This window comes from Leopardus geoffroyi, chromosome C2, assembly GCF_018350155.1.
Source record: "Leopardus geoffroyi isolate Oge1 chromosome C2, O.geoffroyi_Oge1_pat1.0, whole genome shotgun sequence".
Taxonomy (NCBI): Eukaryota; Metazoa; Chordata; class Mammalia; order Carnivora; family Felidae; genus Leopardus; species Leopardus geoffroyi.
The window spans coordinates 146607791-146626803 of NC_059333.1; the positions used below are offsets into that span (position 1 = coordinate 146607791).

Genomic DNA, 19013 nt, shown 5'->3' on the forward strand with positions numbered 1-19013 from the left:
ACCTCAGTCGATCCACACTGAGTTCTAGAGCTGCATGGACTGCAGGCTGTCTAGGTCCTGCACCTCCACACCAGCTAACTGTGGGACACTGGCTGCCCCACAGGTGTAAGCTTGATGAAGGGGGACAGCGCCTACAGACATTTATCTGTAAGCCATCAGAAGGAAATACTCGTGGCAGCCGGGTGATCAATTGTCTCAGTCCTGAAGTGGGAATCTGGATGCCATGCCATAGCACCCACCATATGAAGCCACCATTTTCTGAAAAGTGCTCAATATCCCAGAAGACCTCTTTCCATACCCACGCATCTAAGGAATATCACCTTCAAGAAATCTACACTCAGTGATCCTGAATGAGTTCCTATTTCCTTCCATTTTTTGATGCAGCAGGTGTTTTCACTTTGTGGAGAAGAGTTAAATACAAGACCATTTTCCAGGAGAACATCCTCCGTAGTAGGGTAAGGCCACTAATTTTTCATTAACATTACTCCAAAACAAGTTGTTACAGATTAATTATTCTTGTAGTGGAAGGGTGCTTCATTAATTGACATCGAATAATGCTGCCTGTCACTTTTGGTCTCTGTCCCTTCCATTGGGCTTCCCCTACCTTCTACACTGGAATCACTTCAGGAGAGGAGGGTTCCACTCCAGACGAACCAACCCAAAATCTCTGCAAAACAAGCATAGAAATTCACCTTTCATATTTTTTTTTTATTCTTGCGTATATAAATGTTAGGAAGTACTATTATGAATTCTCTGATCTACACTTCTTTGGGTCAGGCCCCCAGGGAGTCCTGGGCTTATGGTCTGTCACACGGGCCCCACTGTCTTTTACTTGATTGCGCTTTGCCAAGCGGCCAGGAGCCAATGCTATGGTGTATTTTACAAACGTCCTTTGTACAACTTGTGTCTATGTTTACCATCGAGACGAGGTTTATGACATTACATTGTGTGTTCTCTTTCTGTAAAGACTTATAGGAGAAAATTCTGATTTCAGAATCCGATAACCTTATTCACATCTTGAGCAACTAGATAGTTTTAACATTATTAATAGCGTGAATCACCCACCTATAAAGTTTCCTTCTAATCGGCCAGCAGAAACTTAAAATCAAGCTGTTGGCACACCTCTAGCAAGTATGCATGACTTCATAGCGTGATTTTTTGTGTCCTGACTCATCCTTGCTTCTACTGGACTTCCCTGACTCATTTTCCCTCATTTATTTGCTATTTCATATGTATCCTAATAAGTTGCTTTAAATCCTTTCTGGAACAAGATTGGGTGTTAGTAAATGTATTCCAGTTATTAATAAGTAGACAGACATTGACAAAGCCAAGGCATCAGTGAAATACCTTTCCCTTTTTTTTCTTAATGTTTGTTTATTTTTGAGAGAGAGGGAGACATAAGATCCAAAGCGGGTTCGGTGATGATAGTAGAGAGCCTGATGTGGGGCTCGAACTCACGAGCTGTGAGATCATGACCTGAGCCAAAGTCAGACGCTGAATGGACTGAGCCACCCAGGTGCCCCAGACATCAGTGAAATGTCTTAATAGCAAAGAAGTGTTTGCCAGTGTATTCTAAGTAATTTTTACACAGAACGTTGTGAGAAGTAATTCTAGTAATGTTGTAACCAGTTAATTGGATAGAATTTCAACTTTTGACACTAAGAACTGGTCTAACGTTCTGTGACTTGGCCATAGTAGAAAGTAATAGGTCCTGCGCATTTCCAAAGAATTAGTGAGGAAATCATTTAGAAAATGTCCTATAATTTTAAATCTCTTTCATTTGCCCTTAATCTTGTTTGTTTATGCATGCTCAGGCATAAAACTAATATAAAGATTACAAAACTCCAAGCTTCGATTAAAATATTTCTGGCTCTCTGAGCACTTACAGAGAGCAAATTTTCTCTTTTCATTCAGCTGGAATGCATGTGTTATACTTTGCTACAAGATGAGGAAATTCCTAGTAACTGTTGGTTTTCATGATTGAGTTCACCTTGGGAAAGTAAAAGTTAAACTGAAAATACTTAGAAGCTTGGGGTTAATGCACTATAGATGAATTTGCATTGTATAGTAGGCATTAACTATAACAGCACGTTATAATTAGTGCTAGACATTTCCTAGAATGATGTAAAGTATCCAAGTGAACCATACTTCAGTGAGCTCATACTTCAAATGACTTAGGAGTTAATGAGAGAATCATGAAACAGCCCCTCTCCCCACTTTTACTGAAGTGATCTCGGGAAAGATGGGAACAGCACAGGCCTCTGCTTGTGATATGGGAAGTTTATGGGAAGGAAAGAGGGAGCCCTGGAAAATCTTTGGAGCTTTTAGAATTAGCCTTTATAGCACTGGTGGGTGACATATTGCATAGTAGTTAAGCAGGCTCCTGAGTTAGGTTGCTTGGAATTAAACCCTGGCCCTAGTATGCATTATTAGGCAAGACTGGGAAATTCAACTTGTCTCTCTATGCCTCAGTGTCTCTGTTATAAAGTAGGGACAATAATACTATTTTACAAAGTTCTTTTGATGATTGAACAAGTTAATCTATAGAGAGCTCTTAGAGCTAGACAATAGTATAAGTTTAATAAATGTTAGCCTTGATTTTAGATTTACCTGACTTATGAGGAGATTTCACAAGAAGTTCAACCCAGGAAGAGCTATTATCACAATTGCACTGGTTGCATCCATAAGGGAAGATGCCAGGAGTCAGTATGGTTTATGCTTTGTTAAGGAGTTGGGACTTCATCCTAGAGACAAACAAGAATCACTGAAGGGTGGTAATGGGAAGAATAAAATGATCAGATTTGCTTTTTAGAAAGGTTTTTGTAGATGGAGAATTGGTAAGGTGAGTTAGAGAAAAAAATACAAAGTAAGAGTGGCTTAAACAAGATAAATGTGTGTGTGTGTGTGTGTGTGTGTGTGTGTGTGTTTGTATTATGTATATAGTATTTCTTTTTCTTTCTTCTTTTTTTCTGTTGGTATGTGAAAAGAATCCATTTGTTCCCAATCCCAGACTGGAAGCTGATAAGGCAAATTCTTAAATTCTTCCACGACAGGGGCGTCTGGATGGCTCAGCTGGTTAAGCGTCTGACTTCAGCTCACGTAGTGATCTCAGAGTTCGTGGGTTCGAGCCCCGGGTCGGGCTATGTGCTGACAGCTCAGAGCCTGGAGCCTGCTTCGGATTCTGTGTCTCCCTTTCTTTCTGCCCCTAGCCTGCTCGCGCTCTGTCTCTGTCTCAAAAATAAGTAAACATAGAAAAAAAAAATGCATTCATGACCAAGACTCCTCCATCCTGCTGCTTCTCCATCCTCAAAAAATGTGGATTCCACTTCAAGGTCCAGGATGGCTATTCAAGAAGCGGCAATAATACCTCCATTCCAGACACCAGGAAAGAGAGAAGGAAAAAATGGGCAGTGCATCCTCTGTTTAAGAATCCTTCCTGGCGGTCACACATGAGACTTCTGCTTGCCTCTCCTTATCTGAGCTTAGTAACATAGTTACCTCTAGCTGCAAATGAGTCTGGGAAAAAGTAGCCTTTATTCCAAGTAAACATTTTAATTATCAATATCTGATTGTTGAGTAGGAAAAAGGAAGATTTTGGGGGACAAATATTGGGAACCGCTTAGAAATAGCTACAGGAGAGGTCAGAGAACTAGATCTTACAGGACCAGCTTCATGTCAAGGGAAGAGTCAAGGTCTCCCCCAGGTTTCTGATTTTGATAAGAGACGAGATGGTGGTTTCATTCACCAATCTAAGGAAAAACTCGTTTGTACGGAGGGTCATGAACTCATCTTTGAGTGTAGTAAGCTTGAGCTACTTGTGGAACAACCAAATGGAAAATGTATTTACACAGTTATATTTAAATTTCAGGAGCTCAGAAGATTCCAGCTAGTGATACAGGCTTGAGAGTTGTCTATACAGTAACTGGTTAAAAATAAAGGAGTGAATGAAATAGTGTCAGTTCTACTTTTTTTTCCGTCCTTTTTTGGTATGGCTTAGTTGAGTAAGAGAATGTGGTAAAGGCAATATCCCAGAGACACAGGCTGTGACGGTCCCCATGTGGCCCAAGGGCTGAAGGCAGGGATAACTCTATAGCCTCACACGAGTTGACAAGGGCCAGATGGAAATAGGAAGCCTAGTGAAGACAGAACACATAGAAAAGGGATTCTATGGAGACTCTGTGGGTGAAGGAGAGTTTATTTAAAATGGAATGAGGTTCCACAGGTTACGACAGAAAGCCTGAGGAGGAGGTCAGGTGAGTACAAAGGAAGCACCCTTGTGGAAGCAGACGAGAGGAGAGCTGACCTTATCATGCATGCCTGACGATGGAGACATAAGTGTCATGGTATGATTCCCTATCCTTGAGTCTAGACACTGCTAATTCACTAGGAAAAGGGTTTCCGCAAGTAATTTGCTAGACATATGGTTTTTTTGTATAGGTAAACCAGTGTCCTAAATCCAAGTAGTGGCAGATGCCTGATAACCCCACAGACTGTGGTCCTGGACCACAGTCTTAAGCCTATGCTCAGTGTCCCAAGGGGAGCCAGGATGAGGAGAAATTCTGACACTCCCAAAGATGTGGACCTGGAGACTATTTGCAGACGTGGATCCTGCCTATCCAGGTGCTGGAGGAGAAATTTTCTAATTTTCTCCATTGCATTGTCAGCAAGCTTCAATGGCTTAGAGGTATGCCCTCAGTAGGTAGCCATCCGTTACTTATGAGAATTCATTTAGATCAAAGGTTGGCAAACGAGAGCCCAACGGGCCAAATTAGGCTCCCTGTCTGTCTTTGTAAATGAAGCCTCATCGAAACAAAGCCACTACGACTACCGTGTGTTCAGGACCCTCTCTGGCTGCATCAGTGCTGTAATGACAGAGCTGAGTAGTTATGACAAAGACTATATGGCTCCCACAGTCTAAAAGTCTCCCCACAGCGGATGTTTGCCAACCCCTGATTTGATGATCTGTATAAAGCACTTAATACAGTATCGAGCACATAGTAAGTGCTAATAATTATAGATGTTTTTAGTTTTACTTTTAAAACCAAATCTTGATCGCTAATGTCTTCGTTACTGGCATTTCGATTTTAGATGCTCTGGAAAAGTGATCCATCCTTGCTAATTTATATGCTGTTGGTGGTAAAAATTTTCATATCTCCCCACTTTATCTAAAGGCATGTATACATAATTTCAGCCATATGGATCTTTATGAGTGTGGAGATCATGCCTAATTCAGCCATATGGAAATTATTTTCAACTTAAAAGCATTTAAAACCAACAGATGATTTCATCTCTTCTGTATGCAATTATTACGAGAGCTGAAATGTCCTACTTTTGGATGCCAGGACAAATGAATTCAAATGATTTTTTTTTTTTAATCACTAATACTGAGTATAAAAAGGGAAGTAAAAGTGAGATTCAATTAAAATGTAATATTAATGGCTGTCACATATGAAAATTTAGAATGTGCTAGAAGAGCAAAACAAAATAAAATGAGATTAATGGATCCTATGACCCATTTTCCATTTACTTTAAGCACATGATTAAAAGATTTCAGCCTTAAAACTGAAATGCTATGACATGGTGGTACACTAAGTGTTTACCCAAATGATGTTTGGAGTTTGGTGGGAAAAAAATTTCTTCTGGAATATATGGGAAATATGCCTATTTATTATATTTGATTAAATTTAGTGGGAATCGGTGGTAGGATATAATTTGAGAATAGGTAAACTTAGGCTAAGTTGACACCTCATGAAGAAATATCACAGAGTGACTTGTTAAATGAAAAGTATTGATAACACAGTCCCATTGTAAGGAGGCTTTGGTGTTGAGGTCAGAGAGTGATGGAAAAGCAAATGACTAGTTTGGGGAGATGTGGTTGCATTGTGTTCAGTCCCTAGCATCTTAAAGGAGCAGAGAAGTTCATGTCTCATAAAGTCTCAGGGCTTGGCCATGGTCAAGTCAGAAGCAGTCATAGGATGGTTTCGTTCTTTTTTTTTAATTTTTTAATGTTTATTTATTATTGAGAGACAGAGCAAGACAGACTGTGAGCAGGGGAGGGGCAGAGAGAGAGGGAGACGCAGAATCTGAAGCAGGCTCCAGGCTGTGAGCGGTCAGCACAGAGCCCGACGCGGGGCCGGAACTCATGAACTGCAAGACCATGACCTGAGCCGAAGTCAGACGCCCAACCGACTGAGCCACCCAGTCACCCCTAGGATGTTTTCCATGCTTGCTCTTTGGTACTTCTTTGCCTCCTCTTGAAGTTCTTTCCTTTCCCCACATGCCAGTGCTGTGTGATGAAAATTGTCCACACCTGCACTACATTGCCTGGTAGACTTGGCCATCACAGGTTCTAAGCCCAATAGGCTTCAGATTATTGTTAGAGCAACAAATGCTACAGATTTTTTCCATAAATAACACTGATTGATTATTGCTATAGATGTCTCCTAACTATACAGAAGACCCACTAGATTCTGTACTTCTCACTACCTCCCATCCTTCAAAATCTATTTATCCCGTGTCCCATTTCTAAAATGCTTTTCTTCCACTCACTTATCTGATTAACTCAGTAAAAAGTAGCCAATAAAAGAGTAGAAAGTGTCAAGAAATAGTGCGTTCCCTCCAAAGACTTTTTTAGTCAGTTTGGTTCAAGGATAAATAGCATGCTTTTTTTTTATTAAGTGTTTTATTTTAATTCCAGTTAACATACAGTGTTGTATTCATTTCAGGCGTACGATATAGTGATTCATCAGTTCTATCCCTTACTCAGTGCTCATCATGATACACGTGCTCTTTAATTCCCATCACCTATTTCACCCATCCCCCCACCCTCCCTCTGGTAACCACCAGTTCTCTAGAGTTAACACTCTGTTTCTTGGTTTCTCTCTCTCTCTCTCCTTTCCTCATTTGTTTTGTGTCTTAAATTCCACATATGAATGAAATCATACAGTATTTGTCTTTGTCTAACTAGTATCACAAGGTTTAAAAAAATGTAAAGCATGCACATTAAGATTGGACAATCCAGGGGCACCTGAGTGGCTCAGTCGGTTAAGCGGCTGACTTCGGCTCAGGTCATGATCTTGCGGTCCGTGAGTTTGAGCCCCGCGTCGGGCTCTGTGCTGACAGCTCAGAGCCTGGAGCCTGTTTCAGATTCTGTGTCTCCCTCTCTCTGACCCTCCCCTGTTCATGCTCTGTCTCTCTCTGTCTCAAAAATAAATAAACGTTAAAAAAATAAAAAAAAAAAGATTGTACAATCCATTTAGAAATTGTGAGAAGTCCTTACAACATTCTATTTGTAAGAACAAATATATTTAGCCTGATTCCAATTTTGTTTACATATGTGTATAATCCTCAGGTGTCCAAGTTATTGGACACCATGAAAGTGTTACAACTTTATAAAAGTAGATACAACAGACTCTCTGATAAAAGAAATTTTTAAAAAATCCGTAAAGTGGAAAGATTTATATAACCCTGGATTTACTTACTTTTCTCAAGGAAAGGCTTGTGTCTGTCTATTGTGGCCGTGCGATAAAAAACCGTGTAACTCCATCCGAGACTATAAGTATATCCCACAAAGCTGCCACCAATATATAAACTTCCCAATGAGCTTTCTGACTAACAGATGAGGAAATCATTGTCTTTCTTTTTTTTCTCAGAGTTTCAGTTTCCTCATCTCAAATGAAGATTAGACACCTCGTGACCTCCCTGTGACTTAGAACTCAGGGGACACACTGCCCGCTGTCACAAGGCTATTGTGAGAGGAAAAGATGATTGTATCTTTAACAGAGTCTTAAAGACTGGGACGTGCTGTCCACCACATGGCACTGATTTGTATCCAGTTATCACATTTATGTTTTAGAGAGATTGCCATCGTTCCTCAAGTCATTGGAAAGAAATGACCTAAATTCTTCAACTTCTGTCTTGGCCACATCTTGTTTCTCCTCCAGGTGGCTCTTACAGAGCCATCTCAGTCTGACAGTGGAAGGTGACTTCTCCAGCCACCAAGTACAGCATCGAGAGAGAGAAAGCTGTGTGCCTTTGTAAGAGAATGGCAATTTATTCTATCTGGCTTCTACCAGATCAGGATTAATCACCAACGCTAGTTTTAGCTCAGATACCTTACTGCTACTTGTTTGCTGTCGTGTTATACTTCTAGTTGTTGATATTCTAAGTTTGTTTCAAATTTATGGACTTAAAATTTTTAAATAAAATTATTTAGATTAATGGAAAATTAGATTAACACTTGATATATATACACATGAAAGGGTTATTTAAAATATATTTAGTATTCTAGGGATACTAATAGTGATAATTAAAATGAAGGCAGGTTTGGGGGTGCCTGGGTGGCTCAGTCGGCCAAGCATCCGACTTCGGGTCAGGTCGTGATCTAATGGTTCTTGGGTTCGAGGCCCGCATTGGGCTCTGTGCTGACAGCTCGGAGCCTGGAGCCTGCTTTGGATTCTGTGTCTCCCTCGTTCTCTGCCCCCCTCCTGCTTGTGCTCTCTCTCTCTCTCTCTCCCTCTCAAAAAAATAAACATTAAGAAAAATTTAAATAAAGGCAGGTTTTGATAAACAATAGTAATAGAGAAATAAATTTTGATAAAAGTTGCTGCCTTAATTAGATTTAGATGACATAATAAAAGATAGAGGTGCAATAAAATATTTCTAAATCGCCATCAAAAGAAAGATGAAAAGGAAAACTTACATAGGTGGGGAGAAATAGAAAATAGTTATGTCAAAAAAGTAAAGTACAGGGGCGCCTGGATGGTTCAATTGGTTTTAGCTGCCACCTGTTGATTTCAGCCCTGGTCATGATCCTGGGGTCGTGGGATCAAGTCCTGCATTGGGGTCATGGGGTCCCTGGGGTCATGGGATCAAGTCCACATCAGCATGGAGCCTACTTAGGATTCTCTATCTCTTTCTTTCTTTCTTTCTTTCTTTCTTTCTTTCTTTCTTTCTTTCTCTCTCTCTTTCCCCCTCTCTCCTGCTCCTCCCCTTACAAAAAAGTAAGGTACACATAACACAGTAAATCATGTGCCAAGTTTTTCTACTTTTTCAGTTCAACTTATTTCTTATCATCAGCATTTGACAGAGAGATCTACCCTTCAGCCCTCACCACATTCTGAGGAAACTTAGGAAGACTCCATGTTAGAGCCAGGAGGAGAGAGCCTGCTGCTGTCCTAATCTGAGTAGTCAAAAGACATTTCTCTTGTATGAGGTGGGCCCTCGGCAGCTGAGGTGAGATTTATAAACCAGATACTTTCTTATCCAATCCTAAGCCAAAAGAAGATTTTCTGCTAGTAAGGAGTGCAAAAGGCATTGTTATAGGCTAAGCAATGTAGGACCCCCCCCCCAAATTTGTATGTTGAAGCCCTATCCCCCAGTGTGTCGGAATGTGACTGTTTGGAGACAGGGTCTTTAAAAAGATGATTACAGTTCAGTGAGGTCATGAGGGTGGGTCCTATTCCAATATGACTGGTGTTCTTAGAAGAAGAGATTAGGACACAGACACACAGAAGAAAGACTATGTGATGACACAGGGGAAGATGGCCACCAAGAAGCCATGGAAAGGGGCCTCAGAGGAAACCAAACCTGCTGACGCCTTGGCCTTGGACTTCCGGCCTCCAGAACTGTGAGAAAATACATTTCTGCTGCCTAAGCCCCCACCCCCAGTCTGCGGTACTTTCTTATGGCAGCCCTAGCAAACTAACAGAGGCACGTTTCCAAAACTCCTAAATCCAGTTGGTTCCTATCAAATCACACAGAGGAGAGCGGCTACAATGCGTTCGCATTACCATGAAAAGAAGAAATAGCATCAAGCCAGGATCTGACTTCTAAAGGTCTCCTGGGACTGATCACAAGGCTTTCTCGTTCCACCTTTAAACACAAGACCTTCCCCAACCCAGACCTGAAGCTGCCTGCGCCCTTTTCCATTTGTAAAACGCCCAGCAAATGGAACGACTAAGTAATTAGTAACAGATGGTGAACAGGAGAAGCGGCACAAAAGAAAGAGCTACCTCCCAGTGGCTTGGCTATCAAGACCTTTTCCCCAGATGGGCCTGTAGCAGAGGAACTACTCCAAAGAAGCAAGTGAGGAGAACGTTAAAATGTGAGTTCCATGAAACAATCAGCCGCACTTCCCGGCACTGGTGTCTTTGTCAAGCAACAGGAACACCAGAATCGCCCTGATGGAACGGAACAATGACCTATTTATTCTGATATCCTGTCTCCCACTGAGATTGATGCCAGGTTCTTTTGAGGAAGGACTAAACACCACATAAGCACCCTATTGTGTACCACTTGATGGAGTATGGAGCGGGGGCCCTTTGGAGAGGATGGGAAGGGTGGTTTTCTTCCTGAGGCTTGTGGGATGTATAAACAATATCCAATCATTTGTCCCCGATTTGAATTTCTAGGGACCTTGCTCAGCGGGATTTCTGAGCTGCAAAAAGTCTGCTATGAATGGTGACAACGGACGATGTATATTTTTCCTAGTTTCAACCACCCTTTGGTTTTTCTGTGCCTTGCCTTCTCTGTCCTTTAAGCAGAGCACACTACCACCTTTCCTAAGCTTTTTATTTTGACCTTGGGTAAACGTTACGTATTCAATTTTCCATGCTTGCATGTGGAATACTAATTTCTAGTAGTCCATATTGATTAAACTTATTAAAAATTTATGATCTCTAAGTTTACCGGGAGAATCAAGACATTTGTTCTGTTTACCTCCGCTTTGATATTTACTTTTTTGCACAGCTGTTTAAAAAAAAAACAACCCTGTTTTTCACTCTGGAATGCTTTGAAAGCCCTAAATGCAACTTGGCATTTCCCACCACTTGCAATCGTTTTGTTTAGACTGTAATGTTGACTCAGTGACTATCTATCCAACATATTCATATTCGAATATCTATCCAACAATATTCATTTCTTAACTAAGTAGCTCTGTATTCTTATAGAAAGAAATTTAAAAACCTTACAACTTATCCTCATTATAGCTGGGTCCCTGGTTCTGTCCATTGTTGGTGGCATTAGTGATACGATGCTCTCAAGCTACACAACTTGAAATCGTTTACATGGTCAAGAGCTACAAGAAGATGGATAAAAAAATTTATGTGAAAATCCAAAGCAATTTTCTCTAAAAGGAATGCCCTCACTGATGTGACAATAGGGTTCACATAAGAAAATGCTCCACTAGAAGCCCTGGAAACCTGGTAATTCGAGCATATTCACAATGCTATTTAGAGCAGCTTGCAGGAGTGGAGAAAAATCAGCAGAGGATGAAGGGGTAAGAGACATTCTTACTCCATTTCAGCTTTCACTTATTCTGACCAATCTTCTGTTGTTTGGTTCTATTAATTTGTAAAAACAAAAAAAAATGTATTACTTCCATTTTATGAGAGTAATTTTATTAAACTCCTTGCACACACTGATTTAAAATGTATACAATTCAAAGCTGTATATCTAACCTGAAGTTTAAAACAACACGAGCATCGGGGAAATATCTGGAAAAGAAAACCATATGTAAGATAAACAGGAAAGGGAAAAGACCGACAAATAAATCCTATTTGACTGGGTCATTCATGCTAGAATCACCAGTCCTGGCCCCAGGATACTTTGCAGAAATGGTGAACTAGCATTTCTATTTAATGACGTAGAGGAAGAAAAATCTTTTTTCTTCTATTGGGGAGGAAAAATTTTCCTCTACCTTTCAAAGATTCTTCTGGCTGGTCTAAGAATTAAGTTGATATGAGATACATTAACCGAAAATCGAATTTAATTTTCTATGTATGGGAACCCCATATACACAAGGAGTTCAAAGACAGAAAATAACACGAAGTATATATGCCACCCTAAGTGAAAGGAATGAGCTAGGGGCTTGGGGTTTCAAACGGAGGAGGGCTGTTCACAGGGCAATAAGAAAAGCAGATGTTTGGTAATTAGATGTTGGCTCTCCCACACAGATGGGTCCCTCAGATACACTTCATCTCTGGTCATAATTCTAATTCTGGGAAAGACTCTTCCATTTAGATTCTTCTAGGTAAAGGAGACACAAGGTTTCTCTTGAGTCCACAGGGCCTCAATTGCCTTTAGCTCAAAATAGTCCACCTGCCAAAGTGGCACATTTTGGGGAGACTTGTCCTGAACCCTCTCACCTCTACCTTCCTAGATTCCGTGGATGGGGCCTGCAAATCAAACTGATAAAAGACAGACGAGCAAGAGAAAAAACAGTCATAATTACGTACATACACCCCAGACTTCACAAAGGAGAAAATGTGGCTCTAGGAGGCAGCTAGAAGACTTGGGCTTATATACCATCTTAGGCTAAACAAAGGGCTTCTGGGCAGGGGAGGCAAGTTCTGGGAAGATGAGGGGGAAGAAATGTATGATAAATAAGGGTTGTCTTGCTATGCAGATTAGAGTCTCTGAGAAGACAAAAGGTGTCTCTCTTCCTGATACAGACACATCTACACAAATGGAAATTTCCTTTAGAAATGTAAATTTCCTCATAAAGGGGAAATTTATACTTTATTTTTAGGCAGTTAGTGGGAGGTGAAGAGCTTTCCCTGTGTCTGGTGGCTCTTAATTGCCTTTAGCTCAAAATACTCTTATGCCAAAGTGGCCTAATTTCGGGTGGCATATTCTGGTACCCTTCAGTGACACATTGCTATAAATAGTGGATAATAAAGAATGATAATTAATGAACGTTAAATCCATCACTTCCCACCCTTCTCATCCATTGGAGAATGAACAGACTTCATCCATCCCAGGAACACTGCTCAATAATTTATGAATATAATCTGCTATAAATCCTTTTATTTTATAGCAAGGTTTAGAAGAACATTTCTAGAGAGAGCCAGGTAGTAAATACAGAGCCAGGATTAGGGTAAGGCAAGTGAGGCATCTAAGGCATAAAATGTAAAGAAGCTGTCACTCTCGGGGTCATGCGGGCACTCCTGAGCATGAGTGTCTACTTAAGTTTTGCACTATAAATACCTTACTCAGCTCACCCTCGTCCTGATACTCAGTAAATCTGTTAGGGTTGGCAGGTCAGACGGTCCTTTGGAAGCACCCAAGTCTACAATTGTAACACCATACACTATAGAGAATACTAAACAAATGGCTATCACTATATTCCAATGAAACTTTATCTACAAAAACAGGCATGGGTCAGATTTGGCCCAAGGGTTATAGTTTGCTGGGTCTAGTTTTATGGGAATGTTTAAAATGAATATAAATGTTACGTCATTTGATTTGCCTATTAAATTTCATCAGTACGCAGAGAATGTGTTACCTCAGCAAATGGCATCTATGAAAAAACAGGTTTCAAGGACACTGATTGGACTTATATAACATTGGACAGAAGGTTCCAGAATTGGGACCCAAAACATCACTGATTTCTGGGTTAAAGATGTGTATATTTTCACACTTTTTATTTTATTTTATTTTATTTTCATTTTTTAAGTTGGTAATTTTATTTTTTTTATTTTTTTTTCAATATATGAAGTTTATTGTCAAATTGGTTTCCATACAAATTTTCACACTTTTAAAATTGCTTGCTTGCTTGCTTGCTTTTTCCCTTTCTTTCTTTCTTTTCTATTTTTTTAATTTTTTTAGGCTTTTACCCACCCACGTCCTAGCTCACCTGTCAAAATGCCACTCATTTTTTAAAAGCTAAATTCAAAAATTGCTTCCTCTATGAAACTGTCTCTCTTTGCCTCATCTCCCCGAATTCAGATTATTTGCACTCCATCTGTGACAGTAGAGCCTTTGGTTTGGAATGCTACACTATAAGACTTCAAACTGCCTTGGGTTATAATTCATTATAGATGTGACTAATCCTCACTAAAGGTAGGGCCCATCTTGAACTCACCTATTTTCCTAAATATGAAAGCATATTGTATACTTGGTGGTCTTTAAATATATATTGAAGTAAAGTGAATTGATATTTTGCGTTGATTTGTTCTTAAGGTTTTCTAAAGTGCCACTCTGAAAAATCTCTCTCATGCCACTGCACTCCCAAGAAGTGCCCTGAAGCCATGTGGGAAGCATGTGTGGCAGTGTCTTGGGTCTAGACCATGATCACAGCCTACACTTTATATCTTAACAAGCTGTGACACCACCCACCGGTTAATTATCATACTCTAATTTTTCTGATGCTACGTAACTCCTAATGAGAATATTCTAAGAGTCCAAACATGCTATCTTTTATTAGAAAAAGATAATTGTAAGTGATTTTTCAAAGTTATTCAACCGAATGCTATGACATCTGGGATTTTCTTCACAATCTAGTGGGGCAGAGGAAGAGAGGGCATTGTAATAAGAATGGTCATTGTAGATAAATGTTATACTTAAGTGATAGATACGTGGGAGTTCTGTACGTTTCTCTCCAGTTTTGTGTAGGCTTACAATTTTCTAACTTAATAAAATGACACATCAGGTAAAAATGCAAAACCATTTTAAAATCTGCCTTTGTCTTTGGTAAATATATCTATTTTTTTCTTTAGAGACCAATTCACAGAGAAATAGAAAGGAAGAATAGATAGATGATAGATAGATAAAGCATTTCTCATTGGATTTATTTTTCTGATTTTCATTTGTCTTGCCCTAATTCCTTCTAGATCTCTATCCATTGGTCAGTGTTTATGTTCACAGTTCTGGTAGTTTTCTTATTATCTTAGCCAAAAGTAGAGTAATGTGGCATAATGGAGGGAAGAAACCCTCTTATACGAATAGTAGCTAACAATTGAGTATGTAATATAGACAAAACGCTTGTTTGAAGTGCTGCGTATGAGTACATTTAATCCTCCTTGTATACCAGCCAATGAGTTAAATCCTGTTTGTTACCCTGTTTTAGAGACGACACTATGTCACCTAACCAAGGACACACAATTTGCAAATGGAAAAACTGCGATTAGAATGCACATACCTGGCTTCAGATCTCCTGCTTGTAACCAGTGTATCATATAGTAGAAAATAGAATGTTTGGCAGAATTTGGAGAATTTACCAAACGAAGCCCAAGTTCCCATTCCTCAGTGCCTGACCCTATTTCCGGGCTTCTAATCACAATCTCCTCCTTAGATTATAGCTTTTGTACTTTTGCAGCTACGTCCATGGACTGCTTCTTGTTAAAGACTTTTAGGTTCCTCTCCGTACTAGTCCGCTTGGCTGTAGCAACAAAGACTGTGATCTGAGTGGCTTCCAACAACAAAGGTTTAGTCCTTGCTCAGCTGTGGATAGACTGCCGCTAGGCTGTATGTGTGTTCCATGATTTTTTTTTCATCCAGTAACGTAGAAAGGAAGAGAGTTACTATGTGAGCCAAGGCTGTGTTCATAGCACAGAAGAGCAAGAACTCTGAAGAAAATCTGCGTTGCCTCCGAAAGTTTGTGTGAACGTGATATACATCACATCCTCTCACATTCCGCTGGCCAAAGCATGTCATATGGCCAAGCCTAAAGTCAATGAAACAACTTGTTTACTCTTCTTCCAGGAAGCCCAACCAGATGTATGAGAATAGGCAGGAGTGATTATTCTTTCACAAAGAAAAGGAGTCTAAGTAGTGGAAAACGATTTAATCTGCCTCCTTCCTTCCAATATCCATTTATTTCTTACATTATTTACTCCACCAATACTCTTTGATTACTAGGTACTGATTTAACATGTCCCTAGATTCCATCATTATACATTTCCTGGTTCAAGGTTTTTCTTTAGTTATACAAACAAGAGCATTCGGTGTTCTTAAGTCCAACTCTCTCATCTTAGAGAAAATGGACTTCTTGTCCAAAGGCATACCGATAGCTCATGAATAAACTCTTATAAGAACACAGAACTCCTAAACTGTCACCCAGGGCATTTTCCAAAGTTCTTCGGAGGATGATGACATAAAAGTCCACTGGCACTCATACTTCTGGTGGCCATGATTGCATTTGGAACAAAGAAGAAGGTATCATTTAGCATTACGTGCAACATCAAAAAACATAAACTCTACTACCCAGTCTTAAACACAATGGGGTTTCTTTTTCTCACATGATACCAAACCCCAAAGTGGTTTTCCTGGGAGAACAGAGTAAAGAACCTAAGTTCCTTCTAATTTTCTACTTCACCTGCATATGCAAACTTTCTACTTTATACGTATATATCTGGCCCCATGTGTGTGTTCCATGCAGGAAGAAGGATAAAAAAACAAAGGTGAAAACATAGGCAGTAGTCTGCTCCCTTTAAATATGACAAAATAGCCTACCCAGGACCACTATCTATGCAATTCTTCTTTTTCCCGTTGGTCAAAGTTGGGTCACAGGGTCATCCTTATTTGTAAAGAAGTTTGCATCAGGATCTTTATTTTTAAGTTTTTATCTGGAAATAATTATAGAGTCACAAGAAGTTGCACAAATACTGAGAGGTCCCAGTTAGCCATAACACTGCCTCCTCAGTGGTCACATCTTCCTTAACTGTAGCACATTATCAAAATCACTGACAGATGACATTGACTAAAGTTTGACTCCATTAAGATTTCACCAGCTTTTTTTTCATGAACTTGGTTTTCATTTTTTATCTGTCTGTGTATGTGGTTATGTGACATTTTATCTCAGATCCATATAACTATAGTCACAATCAAGACACAGAGCAGTTCCATAACACAAAAGAACTCCAAGACATGGGCCTTTTTAACTACATCCATTGCAGCCTTGAACAAAATGAGGGATCCTGCTAGGAGGGAAGAAGGGAAATGGATTTGGGGTAGGCAACAAGCAGTACCTGCCACAAAGGGCAGCTATTTTAAGGAGAGGTGTTTTCCATGATCTTGGAGATATGAATAGATTCCATCCACCCCCATCCTTCCTCCCAACACGTACACTCCTTTTGTTCTTTAGAAATCTCTCAAACAAATGCCATACAATTTGATTTATCTCATGCTAGAAGTCTGTAATGATCCCATTGAGATGTGGAATTCATGGTTTCAAGAACAGCAAATGTATGCCTGAGTTCAATACCACTAAAACCACCCAAGAGACCAATGAAAGAACAAAGGGTTTTTGTTGTTATTGTTCTAATGAGAATAATTCCTTGACATGGGACCAAAAGGCAATACGTATAGGAGAATGAAAAACTCAGAGGGTCTCAGATTGCATCCTGTTTGGACAGGGGTGCTGAGAGTAAGGGTGACCTCTTAAGTAGAGAGCCAACCATGATCTGCAGTTCAATTCCAGAATTTCCGGAATGAAACCCAGCAATTTGCTTACTATGGCACCTGTGGAACATTCCTTCTTGTTGTCTAGCATGAACTTTCTTAAAGTGCCAATAATGAGGATAGATGAATAGGAAGAAACATGTACAGAATATGTACATTCATAGTGGAAAAAATATGTCTCCCAGAAAGTACAAATATATATAATAAAAGAGAATCATTTATTAATTCAACTCTGAATTTGCTCTGTCAAAACAAGGGCAACCTTGATCTGACATGGTTGATTTGTGATTATAAAAAAAGGCAATCTCATGACATTCTAACGTCTTGTATAAGAGTTGTCCTCCCCACAGGTATTAGCCATTGAGCAGTCTGCTGCCATCTCCGTTTGTATAATTAGCAAGAGGTTGCTCAGACCCTGGGCAAAATGAGCCCAACCATTATCCCAAGTAATAAGACAGCTACAGGGAAAGCATTTCACCCTCCTGAGCACATCCTTTCAAAATGATGCCTTTTCCACAAGTTTTGAGGTAGTTATTGGCTTGATGATGGTTACAGTGGATGATACAAGACACCAGAGTAGGTAAGGACCAGTCTGGTCCATACTGCATTGCCATCGTAGTAGTCACACTATGAGGCAGCCAGCAAGGTAAGCAGAGGATGGGTGATGCCAGCATTGTGCACCAGCTCCCCCAAGACGAGTGAGGTAAGCTTCATTCCACTCTCTCCTTGGCTGCTTTGGGCCCCAGTTCTAGGACATACTCTCAATAGCTAAGACTGGGTGATACCTTTTTTGTGTACTCATTTCCTTTCATGTTAGAGGTGAGTTTCAGAACCCAAAAGGTGTTAACAACCAGAGACGTGTACAGAGCTAGTAAAACCTCAAGTTGCAGGTGGTAAACGAGTAGCATCTGTAAGTGAAACAGATCAGTATGTGACAGTAAGGGGTGGCGAGAACTGTGCCTAAGGGTAACATGAATATGCTACCCAAACACATTCAAATTCACACACACACACCCATAACAAACAAAGAAAACATGAACAAACACAATGTTATGCTTGCTGGACAGCATGGAGGACAAATCCAGTATGGGATCTTCCACCATGAGACTTCTAGCAAGTAGAAGACCAACCTAAGACTGGTTGTATTCTTTCACAACTCTGCACTTTTCCTTTATTACATAGCTAAAGTCCAAATTTCTGTCTTTGTTATGGTGTCTTCCACTTGAAGGCATTTTTACAATGGGTTCAACTATAATATTTTATCTCAGTCTCTAACACAGGTGATCCACTTTTCACTTGACCTGCAAAGCTTGTATACTGGCACGCTGGTTAGTATTGCATTTTAGACACCAAGCATTGATCTCTGGTAGCATCAGATAGCTTCATGTAGGTAACAGATGTCTAAGCGCATAGTTGCCAAGTTCTGAGAGCTTGCATTCTCTTGTGGCCCAATCCACAGAGGAGAAAGTAGAGATGGCCAATCTTAAAATCGGGAACTCCTGTGTATGTTTTATGGGACAAAATCGGTTGTATTGATACTAAGTAAATATTAGGTGATTAATACTCAATGGTTTCTATGGTCAAAAGTCCCCAAATACAAATATTTTCCTAAAAGTGTTTGAAATATCGTTTCATTGAACAGCACTTGTGAGACTAAAGAAGGAAGTGGTCACCTACAATGATCTAGTGGCACATATCCCAGGTTGGACTATGAGAGTGTATACTTGATGTGATAGATTAAAGTTGACAGCAAGGATGTGGAGTCTGAGCCCTTTCCCTTGAATCTATATGGAACTCTATGTTTGCTTGCATAACAGAATGCAGAGAATTTA

The 19013-nt window shown here is 40.0% G+C and overlaps 1 long non-coding RNA gene across 1 annotated transcript; it reads right to left on the reverse strand.

The window, feature by feature from the left end:
* Positions 1 to 536: 536 nt before the first annotated feature.
* Positions 537 to 15319, reverse strand: LOC123575737. Its single transcript, XR_006700967.1, has 3 exons — positions 14921 to 15319; positions 2611 to 2744; positions 537 to 667 (listed from the first exon to the last, which is right to left on the reverse strand). It is a non-coding gene; the product is annotated as an uncharacterized LOC123575737 (long non-coding RNA).
* Between the last annotated feature and the right edge of the window lie 3694 nt (positions 15320 to 19013).